This window comes from Muscardinus avellanarius (assembly GCF_963383645.1).
Source record: "Muscardinus avellanarius genome assembly, chromosome: 2".
Classification (NCBI taxonomy): domain Eukaryota; kingdom Metazoa; phylum Chordata; class Mammalia; order Rodentia; family Gliridae; genus Muscardinus; species Muscardinus avellanarius.
Window position 1 is genome coordinate 134,835,129 of NC_137787.1, and position 15,017 is coordinate 134,850,145.

Genomic DNA, 15,017 nt, shown 5'->3' on the forward strand with positions numbered 1-15,017 from the left:
TGTATCTGATTGGTTGTATTCTAAGGTTGGCGGGCTCGGACTTTTGGCAGGCTCTGACATGTGTAACCACTCCCTCCTGGGGCTATAAATTCAGACCTTGGAGTGAGCTCTGCGTCAAACCTCAACCATTTAGTGTCTTGGTCTCGACCCCTGCCTTGCCGGGACAGAGCTGCAGCACAATAAACCTCGCTTGCATTTTACATCTCTTGTGAGTCCTTCGTTATTTGGGTTGGTTGGCGATTCTCGGACCCTACAGTATTAACTGTATATTTAAAAAATTGAGAGACCACAAACACATTTCCTTTACAGCTGAGTTATTTTGCATATCAAGCACACTGTAAGTGATTTTCCATTTCTCCACATCCTCACCATTGTTATGTTGTCCCCAGGCCAATGTCACAGGAACGGAGAAAGAGGGCACCAACTCAACTTGGAAAATCAGTTATTTAACCATGGAAAAAACAAGACTAGCCAGGCTAGGGATGCAGTCCAGCACTCAGTCTAGAAATGCGACCCAGAGATGAACTTACAAGGGGTTTTTAAAGGCGAAAGCCATGCACAGGTGGCTGAGGGTAGGAGGAGGCCCATTGTTATTGTCTGACAAGACTGCAACTTTGTCTGGAGTGGGGCTTGGTGTTCCAGGATGTTGGCTATAGAGTAGGCAGGATGTTAGTCTATGCTTGTAGTCTATGCTTGCTGCATTTAGGGTTGGCAGGATGTTACTTTAACTCCCTGAAAAACTTGAGAGGAACATTAAACAATTTTGGTTTGGCTCTTGTAAGGGCCTTACAGTTATTTTCCATTGTTTTAGTAATAGCTTTTCCAGTTGAGTATGGTGATGCATCCCAGTACTTGGGAGACTAAGACAGGAGGATCACAAGTTCAAGGACAGCCTCAAAATAGTGAACCCCTAAACAATCTGGCAAGTCCCTGTTTTAAAACAAAATATTAAGCCGGGCATGGTGTTACACACTTGTAATCTCAGTACTTGGAAGGCTGAGACAGGAGGATTGCAGGTTTGTGGCCAGCCTCAGCTACTTGTGAGGCCCTCTGCAACTCAGTGAGACCCTGTTTCAAAGTAAGGAATAAAAAAAAAGAAATCAGGCTTGGGTTGAAACTCAGAAGAACAATGCCTTTGGGTTCAGTCCCCTACAATACACTGCCAGAGCCAGCTGGCAAAAGTATGGTTCTGAAGAGAGGCGTGAGAATGAAGAATTCAACTCTTAAGAATTTGATTCTGTAAGACCCCCGCCGAGGGGAGACCCTCAATCAACCTCGGGATAAGCGACGTCAAGTACCACGCGAGACTACGTCCTTGATGCAATGAGCAAAAAGGTTTATTAAGGAGCCAGTGCACTGGGGCCGACTCGTATAGGAGTTCGGCCCCGATCAACTGAAAGTGTGGATATTTATAGGGAAAAGACCACCAGTTAGGGGGGGTAGGGGTTTGGGCCAGATTGCATGCATTTACAGAAAATTACAGAATCATTTGAAAAGTACATTCTGTAGTCAGGTGTTAGATAAGATACCAAGTGTAGTCAGTAAGCTCCCGGGTCAAGGCGCTCTGACCCAGTCAGTATAGATAAGATGGGGTGGGCTTATCGCATATTTTACATTCCTAAGCTGTAAGCTGCAGTAAAATATACTTTTATTTTTAACTATTAGCTGGCTGCTAGGGGCTTATGATTTTTCTTCTAAATGGAGCCTTTCAATTCCAAGATTTTTAAAATTCTAACGTGGTGGGGGGGTGCCAGCCTACTATCTCTACTGGCCGACCCCTGCTCCTCAGTCAATATCTCTACTGGTCGACCCTACTCCTGGGTCAGTATTCTCTATTGGGCTGACTCCTACACCTGGGTCAATATTCTCTATTGGGCCGACAACGGGTTTATTTTTCTAGAGGTATTTATACAGTTACAGGTCAATCAATATCCTCGTGCTATCACCACCAGAATACAATTAAGATCAATCCAAAGCACATACATTACAGGTAGGTTAATAAGTACCCTCGTGCCATCACCACCTGATTTTCTCTCAGACCTTTTACTTTGAACCTTCTATGACCCCAAACCTTGTTGACTCTGGGCAAAGGACAGTCAGCCGAGTCAGAAATATTCTTTTAGGGGAAAACCTTAATGGCTTTCCACAATACACACACAGTAAAATATTAAAAAGGCCTGGTGTATAACCTGGAGGTATAATGTCCCTAGTACCACACAAAAAACAAAGACATAGTAAGACTCAGTTCTACCTTCAACATTTTTCTTGGAAATCTACTCAGTTACGTATCCACTTTTATCACTCACAATTTCTATCTTCCACAAAACACTAGAGCACAATTCAACCAAGTTCTTTTCCACTTTATAACAAGGATTGTTTTTTCTCAAGTTTCCAATAACATATTCCCTGTTTTCATCTGGGACTTCACCAGAATGGCCAGTAAGGTCGATTGATAGGTCGGGTCCCTCACTTCCCCAACGGGACACCGCAGCAAGGATAGGAGGCAGAACCCCAGAAGCCACAAGCAGAGATATCACGAGACTCCAAGTGCCACAAGACTCCAGACATTGTGAGAAAGACTCCAGATGCCGTGAGACTCCAGATGTCTCGAGAGAATCGGCATTCCCACGCTGCTAGCTCTACCCCAATACCCTGCTACAAATATTCATACTGCTTCTCTGGCAGTGTGACTCTGCTGACCGACCATGACTCCGCTGACCACGTGGCTCTGCTGCTTATTAATCGGTCCCTTCCCTCACTGTCGGCAGATCTCACCCGAAGGTGACAGTTTTAATTAAAGAGGCCTTTAATAACTTGGCTGGTGTTTGCCTCCTTCGGGGACCCCACCCCCTGACTTAATTTCAATGTTACACATATATTCATTAACATTCTGCTTATTATGGTTTGAGAGAATTTTTTTCCTCAGCTTACATAGAAATAATGAGCTGGGACAGATCATTGCCAAGTAAAGGAGCATTTTTTTTTTAAATGAGAGGGGGGGAGAGAGAGAGAGAGAGAGAGAGAGAGAGAGAGAGAGAGAGAGAGAGGAGAGAGAGAGAGTGCTGCACCACACCTCCATTTGGAGAATGTGATAGAGTGTTCCAGCTGAACACTCCCGCCTCCCTGGACCCCTGGGTCTTATATTTAGGTCTTGTGTTCTTATCTTTACAATGATGGCAGGTCTGGTCTGGTATCACTGAGCTTAATCAGTTACTATGTGAGAGGATACATGATTTCTTTTAGTCCCCCTTTAGGTTCTGGGTTTTGTAACTTTTTAGGTCTCAGTGTCCATTTATCTTAATGCCATGCAGACTCAGTAGCTCTCTGCCTGATTCAGCTTATCTGCTTATCTTTATTGCTCTGGTAACAGCCTGCTTGCAGGGTCTGGGACAGACTAGGCATAGTGTGAAATAATCTACCCATAATCAGGTCATTGCTAATTATTACTTATGTATTCTCTAAAAGGATGAAGGCTTTCTCTCCAGCTCTCCTCCTTTCCTGCTGAGTTCTCATTAGAATCACGTGTGTGTGTGTGTGTGTGTGTGTGTGTGTGTGTGTGTGTGCAATACTGGGAATGATACCCAGGGACATTCTATCCCTGAGCTATACCTCCACCCCTGCCCTTTTTAAATTATGTATTTACTTACTTACTTTGGTGGTACTAGGGATTGAATCTAGGGGCATTCTAACTCTGAGCTATACTCCCAGCCCTTCTAATTATAATATATTATAATAATATATTATTATTATTATATATATTATAATTATAATATAATTTTTTATTTTGAATCAGAATCTTGCTTGGTTGCTGAGAATTTCCCTAAATTGTTGAGAATGGTCTTGAAAGTATGATCCTTCTATCTCAGCTTCCTAAGTACTGGGGTTATAGGCGTGTGTCACCACACTCAGCTTTAATTTTTTTATATATTGAAACAGATTTTTACTAATTTGCAGAAGTAGCCTTGATCCTGCAATGGTCCTTCCTCAGCCTCCCAAGTAGTAGGATTATATGTGTACACCATCATACCTGAATTCAAGAGCCACCTTTGACATCTCTGTTTCTTCAATAGTTCCTTTACCACAGTCTAGACTTTTTCTAGCATGCAGCTCTTTAAGCCTCTTTTCATTATCGTCCACATTTTTAGCAATTTATTAAAGTGTCATCCTACTTTTGGGACTGAAATCTGTCTTGGCCTGCTCAAGCTACCAAAACAAAATACCACAGGTGTTCCAAATACAGATGTGAAGTTTTCACAGGCCTGGAAGCTAGAAAGTTCAAGATTAGTGTGGTCAATTCAGGTTCCTAGTGAGGGCTCTTTTTCTGACTTGTGGATGGCCACCTCCAGGGAGAGAGATCTGGCTTTTCTTCTTATAAGGACACTAGTTAAGGTCAGAACTTCTTCCTTATGATCTCATTTAACTTTAATTACCTCTATATGTGCTCCATCTCCAAAGACAGTGATACTGGGGGATTGGTTCAACTATTCAGTATGCGAATGAGGGGTATCAATCTAAGATTAGACTAGTTTAGACTGGGTTATTTTATTTTATTTATTTATTTTTGATGGTACTGGGGATGGAACCCTTCTACCAGGCTACACTCCCAGACCTATTTTTCTTTTTCTTTTTCTTTTTTTTTTTTTTTTTTTTGGAAACAGGATCTCTTAAGCCAGCAAGGCTGGCTTTGAACCTGCGTGATCCTCCTGTCTCTGCCTCCCAAGCGCGGGAATTACAAGCGTGGGCCACCATGCCCGGCATGACTGGGTTATTTTAAAAAGCAGGTCTTAACCTATGCCCTCTTCAAGGTGCTGCATGGTCTCTAGTCTGATTTCCAAGTCTTTGGTTCTTCTCAAATGAACTCTTGTGCAGTGTGAGAAAGTGGGATTTATTTCAATTTTTTTGCATATGGTTAACTAGTTTTGCCAACACCATTTGTTGAAGAGGGTATCTTTTTTCTACTGTATGTTTTTGGCAACAATCAATTGGCTGTAATTGTGCAGATTTGTTTCTGAGTCTTCTCTTCTTTCTCATTGGTCTATGTGTTTGTGCCAGCACAATGTTGTTTTTATTATTACGGCTTTGTAGTATAGTTCCAAGTCAGATATTGTGATTCTTCCTGCATGTATTTTGTTGTTGAGAACTGCTTTGGCTATTCTGGTTTTTCTGTTCCAAATGAATTTAAAGACTAAGTTTTCAATGTCTGTGAGGAATGACCATGGTAATTTAATGAGTATTGTGTTGAATCTGTAGATCACTTTGGAAGAATGGCCATTTTAATGACACTTATTTTGCCTACTGAAGAACATGGAAGATCTTTCCATTTCCTATGGTCTTCTTTGATTTCATTTTTCAATGTTTTATAATTTTCTTTGTGGAGGTCTTTTACTTAGTGGTTAGGTTTAGTACTAAGTATTTTATTTTTTTGTGTGTGGGATATCCTGAGTGGAAGTGTTTTCTGAATTTCTTTTTCAGTGGATTTGTGGTTGCCATACAGGTAAGCTTCTGACTTTTTAAGATTGACTTTGTATCTGGACAATTTGCTAAATTTGTTGATCAGTTCTATAAGTTTTTTGGTTGAGTTTGTTGGGTATTCTAAGTATAGTATCATGTCATCTTCAAATAGTAATAGTTTACCAGGCATGGTGGCATGCTTGTAATCCCAGCATTTGGGAGGCTGAGACAGGAGGATTGTGGTTCAAGGACAGTCTCATGTACCTCTTAGTGAGGCCCTTTGCGACTGAGTGAGACCCTGTTTAAAAATCAAGAATAAAAAATAGGGCTGGAAGTGTATCTCGGAGGTAGAATGCCCTGTGTTCCATTTCCAGTACCAAAACAACAACAACAACAACAACAACAACAACAACAACAACAAAATAGTGATAGCTTTACTTCTTCGTTTCCTATTTGTACTCCTTTGATAGGCACAGGTAAAAACTTCCTCAACAAGACTCAAAAGGCACAAGAAACTAAAAAATCAACATGTGGGATTGCATTTTATTGAATGCAATAAATATGCTGTACAGCATATTTCCTATGCTATACAGCATAGGAAACCATCTCTCAACAGAGAGCTGACTGAATGAAAGAAATTTTTTTGCCGACTATTCCTCTGATAGAGGATAATATCTAGAGTATACAGAAAACCCAGGAAACTGACAGTTAAGAAAACCAATAACCCAATCAAAAAATGGGCAAGGGAACTAAATAGGCACTTCACAAAAGAAGAAATTCAAATGGCCAATAATTGCATGAAAAAATGACCAATATCATTAGCAATCAGAGAGATGCAAATCAAAACTACCCTGAAATTTCACCTAACTCAACTAGAATGCCAATCATTAAAAACACAAACAATAACAAATGTGGAGAAGCAGGAATTCTACATTATTGGTGGGATTGCAAATTAGTGTAACCACTTTCAGAAACAGTATGGATGATCCTCAGAAGAATGGGATCGAACTTACCATATGATCTAGCAATACCACTTTTGCATATCTATCCAAAATAATAGAAACCAAACTACAAACTAATGTATGTGTGTCTATGTTCATAGTTGCACAATTCACAATTGCCAAACTATGGAACCAGCCAAGATGTCCATCAACATTTGAATGGATTACAAAACTGTGGGATATGTACACGATGGGATTTTACTCAAGTATAAAGAAGAACAAAATTATGTCATTTATGGGGAAATAGATGGAACTGGAAAACATGATGCTAAGTGAGATTAGTCCCAAAAAGTAAAAAATCAGGTGCTTTCCCTAATATTCAGCAGCTAGGGAGAAAAAGGGTCATAGGAGGAACTCTAGACGAAGAAGAAGAAACTACAGATGAGCAAATAAAGAGACCTAAGGAGGATAGAAGGGGGGAAGAGGAAAATTCCCTAATGTACATGTTGTACATTCACAAACATATTAAAGTCAATCACTAAGCCAAACATGAGAAGGAAGAAGGGGGGAAGGAATGGGGTGGGAATTGGGGAAGGGCTAAATGAGTGATGTGTGCAGGTATGCTTCTACCATCTTGGAGTACAAGGCACCAATAAAAAAATAAAAGCGCTGGGCGTGGTGGCGCACGCTTGTAATCCCCGCGCTTGGGAGGCAGAGACAGGAGGATCGCGCAGGTTCGAAGCTAGCCCCGCGCGCTGGCTTAGGAGACCCTGTTTCCAAATAAAAATGCTAAAATAGGTCTGGGAGTGTAGCTCGGAGGTAGAAGGGCTTCCAGGAACCCCAGTACCACCAAAAAATAAAAATAAAAATAAAAATAAAATAAAATAAAATAAAAGCAAACAAAAAAATTAAAAGCAGGTTTTGAAAGACTCCGTCTTTTCAGCACTGTGGAAGAGTAGTTGCCCCAAGAGGTGTTAAGCTTTGTGTTGGCACAAAGTGAGCTCTCAGACATTTGCTGAATGCATTTACCTGCTCATAGCTCCCACCCTACCTCCACCCCCAAACAGATTTTGCATAGATAACCTTTCAGTTGTGTAGTTTGAATGAGAATGAATTTGGAGTTACAAAAATGCCTCTCCCTTAACAATTCTTCACACATTTTATATGTAATTTTTCACATTTTGTAATCTCATTTGAGCATTTCAACTGCTTTGTAAAATGGATAAGGAATAAACTCCAAATAATATTAGGCTGATCCATGTGGGGTTGCTGATATTTGATTGTTTTTTATTTACAAAAATGGTAATTAATTAAGCTGGGTGTGGTAGCACATGCCTGAAATCCCAGCACTTGGGAGATTGAGATAAGGGGATCATAGGTTGCAGGCCAGCCACTGCAATTTTAGCAAGAACCTGTTCAAAATAAAAAATAAGAATAGCTGGGGTTGTAGCTTGGAAGTACAAAAGATAAATGTGAGTATATGTTGTCCAACCTAAAAAGTGAGGAAATTTGAGAGGTTAACATAGGCAGTGTTATTGGTAGAGTTTAACAGTTCCTATAATCATGTGTCCAATCTAGACTATTCCCCTGAACTCCAGACACATTCATCAGCTCTTTTTGAGCATCCAAGAAGCATTTATAATTTGATAGGGTGGAAACTGAACTTTTAAGTTCCCCAGTAAGCTGGGCGTGGTGGCTAATGCTTGTAATCCCCGGGCTTGGGAGGCTGAGACAGGAGGATCACACAGGTTCGAAGCCAGCCTCTTCTGGCTTAAGAGACCCTGTTTCCAAATAATATATAAAATAGGTCTGGGAGTGTACCCTGGAGGTAGAAGGCCTCTGGGTTCCATCTCCAGTACCACCAAAATAAATAAATAAATAAATTCCCCAGTAAACCCTCTCCTAAACTGAATTTTTTAAAAAAGGAAGAAAAGCCGGGCGTGGTGGTGCACGCTTGTAATCCCTGCGCTTGGGAAGCAGAGACAGGAGGATCAAGCAGGTTCGAAGCCAGCTGCGCACGCTGGCTTAGGAGACCCTGTTTCCAAATAAAAATGTAAAAAATGGGTCAGGGAGTGTAGCCTGGAGGTAGAAGGGCTTCCAGGAACCCCAGTACCACACACACACAAAAAAAAAAAAAAAAAGGAAGAAAAAAAGAGGGAGGAAAGGAAAAAGATCTGAACATGAAGAGGAACTGTTAATATCTGGGATCTGGGACGGGGACCAGGCTGGTGGAAGGAGAAAGAAGAGGGGTAGAAGAGGAGAGGGTAGAAGGCTGGATGGAAATAATCAGTGTGATGCACACATGTATGAGAATATCACAGCAAACCCCATTGATCTGTACCACTAATATATATTAATAATTATAATAAATATGTTTTTTATTTTTTTATTTTTTTAATTGGTGCATTGTAATCATATATCACATTGGAGTATAAGACTTGAGAGGATATACAAGCACACATCATCCAATTAGCCCTCATCCAGCCCCCATCCCATTCCCTCCCCCTCCCTGGATTCCATGCTTGTTTTGTGATTAACTTTGATACATATGTTTATGTACCTCCTGCGTTTTAAAGAAGTTCCATCCTCCCCTATTCCATACCCTCTGATTGGTCACCTTAGCTGCTTCACTATAGGGCCCTTTCTATAGCTCGACCTCTTCCTGTTGCCCCTTTCCTACTAGTTTTTGCTGATTAGGGGAAGCATCTGATTTATATTTTCTGTGATATTTCTCTGTGTGTGCCATGTTGCAAGTACTGATCCCACTCTTGACGGCCCTAGTAGTGGCCTTGCCTCATGGGAGGCCCCGATTCTGGTCTCACTGGCCCCGACATCAGCCTAACCCCTCAGCTGGCTCCAATCCCGGCTTCGAAGGCCCCAGTAGTGGCCTTGCCTCACGGCAGGCTCCAATACTGGCCGATGGCCCCGGCACCGGCCTAACCCTGCGGGAGGCTCCGATCCAGGCTTCAGAGGCCCCAGCACCGGCCTTTCCTCACGGTGAGCTCCGATCCTGGCCTTGCTGGCCCCGGCACCGGCCTAACCCCTCAGCAGGCTCCGATCACTGTCTCGAAGCTCCAGCACCGGCCTTGGCTCATGGCAGGCTCCGATCCCGGCCTTGCTGGCCCCGGCACCGGCCTAACCCCTCGGCAGGCTCCGATCCTGGCCTCGAAGGCTCCAGCACCGGCCTTGCCTCATGGCAGGCTCCAATTCCAGCTTTGCTGTGTCCGTCACTGGCCTCACCCCTCAGCAGGCTCCAATCCGAGCACCCTCTTCGCCCAACCCATTGTCCCACATTCTCGAGGGTGCGTGGTGGTAGCATTCTGCCTCTGGAGTTATTATTTCAAAGGTTCCAGGTGTAATGCATCAGATCTCTGCCTCCCCTGAGTACTGGCCACTGCGATTGCCACTGCCTCCACCATTTCAAATCCTTCCCAGGCTCTTTTTCCACTCTGAATGTTGTCCAGTGTTCCTATGCATGCGTAACGGTAGCATTTGACATTTGGTGTAATTTCTCCAAAAAAATAAGGTTGGTAGGATTCGATTTCTGATTCTCCTGAATACAAGTCTCCACCGCCATTGTGGAGACCACTTTCAACACCGCCTTTCTCCTTGGTCTCCGCTAAACTCTCTCCTTACAGGTGATGTCCAAGATTCTTAACAATATAGAGAAACAGCAGTCCTCCTTCACGGGGAATTTTTCCATAAGTTCCAGTGCACTTGGATAAGTTTTGTCTGCATCTCCAGTGTCCTGGCATCTGCCACGGCCTTCTTAACCCCTCTCCGATAGTTTTCCTTTTCCTTTTTCTTTTTCTTTTTCTTTTCCTTTTTTTTTTTTTTTTTAAATAAGAGAAGACAGTATATGTGGTTTGAGGAGGTAGTGGGATCAGGCACTCAGCAGCAATGTGACCTGGTTGGTTTTCCCATGGGTCCAGCGTGCTCTGCACTACTCTGCCTGGGGCCCAGAGTCCTGTGACCTGGGCCCTGGCTGTTCTGGGGTCCAGCGTGCCCCGCCCGACCCTTGCCCGGGACCCAGGGTCTTACTGGGCCCGGTTTCTCCAGGGGTCTGGCGTGCTACGTGCGGTCCAGCCCAGGGCCTAGAGTCCTGTGACCTGGACCCCGGTGGTGTGCCCCGCGAATAAATATGTTTAAAAAGAAAAAGAGCCGGGCGTGGTGGCGCACGCTTGTAATCCCCGCGCTTGGGAGGCGGAGACAGGAGGATCGCGCAGGTTCGAAGCCAGCCGTGCGCGCTGGCTTAGGAGACCCTGTTTCTAAATAAAAATATAAAAATAGGTCTGGGAGTGTAGCCCAGAGGTAGAAGGCCTCCAGGAACCCCAGTACCACCAAAAAAAAAAAAAAAAAAGAAAAAGAATATAACGATTTCCTGCCATCTTTCTTTTCTTCTTTTCTTTCTCCTTCTCCTTCTCCTTTTCCTTTTCCTTCTCCTTTTTCTTCTTCTGGCAATACTGGGGATGGAACCCAGGGCCAGGGGTATTGTACCTTTGAGCTTTTTTAGTCTTTTTGTTTATTTATTTTTCTCTTTATATTTTTGAAACAGGGTTTCACTGAGTTGCGAAGGGACTCACTAAGTAGCTGAGGCTGTTCGCGAACCGCAATCCCAGGTGTCTGCCTCCCAAATGCTGGGATTACAAGCGTGCATCACCACGCCCAGCCTAGATAGGCTTTTTATTCTTGAAATAAGGTCTCACTGAGTTGCAAAGGGCCTCACTAAGTAACTGAGGCTGCTCATGAACCGCAATCCTCTGGTCTCAGCCTCCTGAGTGCTGGGAATACAAGCATGCACCACCACGCCTGGCTTTAGCTCCATCCTTCTAATAGCTCAGACCAAAACACTGGGACCATATTTGACTCCTTTTTCTCACACTCTACATTTAAAATCTGCAATTCCTGCTTGATCTACTTTAGAAATATAACCAGAATTTTAACACCTTTTTTTAAAATCACACTGGACATCTTGCCTGCCCTAGATAATTGAAACAGAGTTTAACTGGTGATTCCATGTTGACCACTGTCTGTTGACAGTTAACTTTTTATACAGGAGTCAGATAATTTTTTTATCACTTCTCTACTCCAAATATTCTAACAGCTTCTCATCTCATTAAAATTCTTATAAAACTCAAATTATTCCATACTTCCTCTACTTTCTACTCACTTCTATTTTGTCCTTCATTCATTTCACACTGGCTTCTTTCCTGCTCCTGAAAACATCAAGCATATTTCAGTCTCAGGGACTTTTGTCTCTGTGATTGTTTCTATTTGCAATTATCTTCCCTAATAATGTTGACATTTCCAGTTGAAAGCACTTTATTAAAGCCAGGTGTGCTGGTGCACTCCTGTAATCCCAGTACTTGGGAGTCTGAGACAGGGAATCACATATTTGAGGCCAGCTTCAGAAACTTAGCAAAACCCTCAGCAACCTAGGGAGACTCTGTTTCAAAAGAATGAATAAATGAATGAATAAATAAATAAGGGTTGGGTTTTGTACAGAGGTAGATGAGTTCTATTTCCAATTCCACAAAGCAAAACAAATCCACTTATGTATCTCTAGAGATAATTTTTAAAGTAATAATATCAATATCATACCTTAAAAGTAAACTACAATTCTAAATATAATATCATGAAATACCTAGTGAGAATTTACATTTTCCCAGTTGGAATAACTTTGTTCAAATCATCATCCAGCCGGGCGTGGTGGCGCACACTTATAATCCTAGTGCGTGGGAGGCTGAGACAGGAGGATCGCACAGGTTCACAGCCTGCCTCAGCTACTTAGGATCTCAGCAACTTAGTGAGACTCTGTTTCCAAATACAGTATAAAATAGGTCTGGGAGAGCCAGGAGTGGTGGCACACACTTGTAATCCCCGTACTTGGGAGGCTGAGACAGGAGGATCACACAGGCTTGAAGTCAGCCTCAGGTACTTAGGCTCTAAGCAACTTAGTGAGACCCTGTTGCCAAATAAAATATAAAAGGGGTCTGGGAGTGTAGCCCGGAGATAGAAGGCCCCTAGATTTCATCCCCAGCAACACACACACACACACACACACACACACACACACACACACACACACGGTCTGGGAGTATAACCTGGAGGTAGGAAAGCCCCTGGTTTTCACCCCCAGTACCACAAAAAAAATCTAAAGCATCATCTAAATGAGGTCCATCTATTGCATTTACTCAATAAGACACGCATCTATGAGTGTCTCAAGACACTTCTAATCTATAATAAAACTTTTAATTTATGACACTTCTCTCCTGCTTTTCCATGTCCATTGCTTAAAAACAACAATAAAAACCACCACCATCCAATGGTTCTTTGGTAATAGAATTTCTCATACTTAATGGGTCATAGGAGGAACTCTTGAAAGAGGAAATCCTATAGAGGAGCAAACAAGACAACCTAAAGGAGGAGAAAGGAGGGGGGAAGAGGAAAATCTCTAAAACACATAAAATACTTAAGCATATCAAAGTCAATCACTAAGCCAAGCAAGGGAGAGAGGGACAGGGAGGGAGAGAAACAAGATTTTCCATCCAAAAGACAACTAAGATTAGTTATCTGTGGAGATTCATTATTTATGTTAGTCTTTTACCAATCTAAATTGTATTGTTTGCTTTTATTGTTGTTAATTTTTAGGATTTCTAGTTGGAATATTAATATACCTTCAGATATAGCATTTGGAAATATTTTATCCCATTCTATCAGTAACTTTTACTTTCCGTAAGCTGCATGTTAGACCTAGAAAATGAATAAGATTTTGGTTTGATATTTTTGTATAAATATTTTATAGATGGAACTGCATTTTCCTATTGCTTTACATTAGGAAATTTATAATGTCTGTCTTTTTGTGGCAATAGTATTCAACTAAGTTATTGACTTTACTCAATTTAACCACTAGAGGTCAGAATTTCACTTAAAAATAAATTCCATATTGTCTTCACAAAAGATATAGACTTAATTTTTGACTCCTAAAAGAGTAGAAAAATCTTTATTAATGAGATGATTTTTTTTTTTGGTGGTACTGGAGTTCCTGGAAGCCCTTCTACCTCCGGGCTACACTCCCAGACCTATTTTAACATTTTTTTATTTGGAAAGAGGGTCTCCTAAGCCAGCGCGCACGGCTGGCTTCGAACCTGCGCGATCCTTCTGTCTCTGCCTCCCAAGCGCGGGGATTACAAGCGTGCGCCACCACGGCCGGCAAGAGATTATTTTTTTTCTAGAAATTTTTGGATAAAATTTTTTTGTTCTTAAATAAATACATTTTGGTTCTTTTAAAGGCCAAATGTAGTTTTTCTAATATCATTTCCCAATGTTGATCCTTATCATTATAATAAAATTGTTTCCTAGGTTTCAGTTACTCTTGTACCCCAAACATTTAAGTTAATATATTCATTGCTATAATTGTATAAAATACTCTGGTTAAAATGGTAGATAGGACGAGGAGGATAGTAGAAAACTAAACATGGAAAAAGAAGAGCAAAGTCAGATAACCTTACCTGGCTGTGGCTATAGTGGGAATTCAAACAGTATTTCCTTCCCAGAACTGGTCTTGGTAAAGCAGTGACTTTTGTCTCTGAGCACCAGGCACACACTTGCAACTGATAGGGTGCTTTTTAAATTTCTGAATCAAGTTGAATATGGTGGCACACACCTGTAATCTCAGTACTTGGGAGAGGCTGAGACAGGAGGATTGCAGGTTTCTGGCCAGCCTCAGAAACTTAGTGCTGAGCAACTCCCAACATTTAGTGAGACCTGTTTTTTGTTTTTTGTTTTTTGTTTTTGTTGTACTAGGGTTGGAACCCAGGGGCTTTTCTACCTCCAGGCCATACTCCCAGAACTATTTTATACTTTATTTGGAAACAGGGTCTCACTAAATTTTTGAAAGTCTCACTAAGTAGCTGAGGCTGGCTTTGAACCTGTGCGATCCTCCTGTCTCAGCCTTCTAGAGTGCTGGAATTACAAGTGTGCGCCACCACGCCGGACTTAGTGAGACCTGTTTTAAAATAAAAAATAAAATAGGACTAGGGGGATAGCTTGGAGGTAGAATGTCCTAGTTTCAATCCCCAACACCAACAAAATAAAACAAAATAAATAAATAATTTCTTTTAGCAGTACTAGTAATGGAACCCAGGGGCATTCTACCTCCGAGCTATACCCCCAGCCCTATTTTATTCTTTATTTTGAAACAGGGTCTCACTGGATTGCAAAGGGCCTAAGGAGTAGCCGAGGCTGTCCTTGAGGCACAATCCTCCTGTCTCAGCCTCCCAAATGCTAGGATTACAAGCATGTGTCACCCTGCCCAGATAAATAAATATGATTGTATTGAGGATTGAACCCAGTAATATTCTTCCTCCAATTTATACCCTAGCCTGATTTTATTTCTTATTTAGAAACAGGGTCTCACTAAGTTGCAGAGAGCCTCACTACGTTGCCAAGGCTGGCTTTGAAACTGCAATCCTTCTGGCTCAGCCTCCCAAATCCTAGGATTATAAGCATGTACTACCATGCCTAGTTATAAATACAAATTTTGAGGTACTAAGGTTTGAGCCCAGAGATGCTCTATAACTAAAGCATATCCCCACTCTTTTAATTTTTTAAAATTTTGAGACA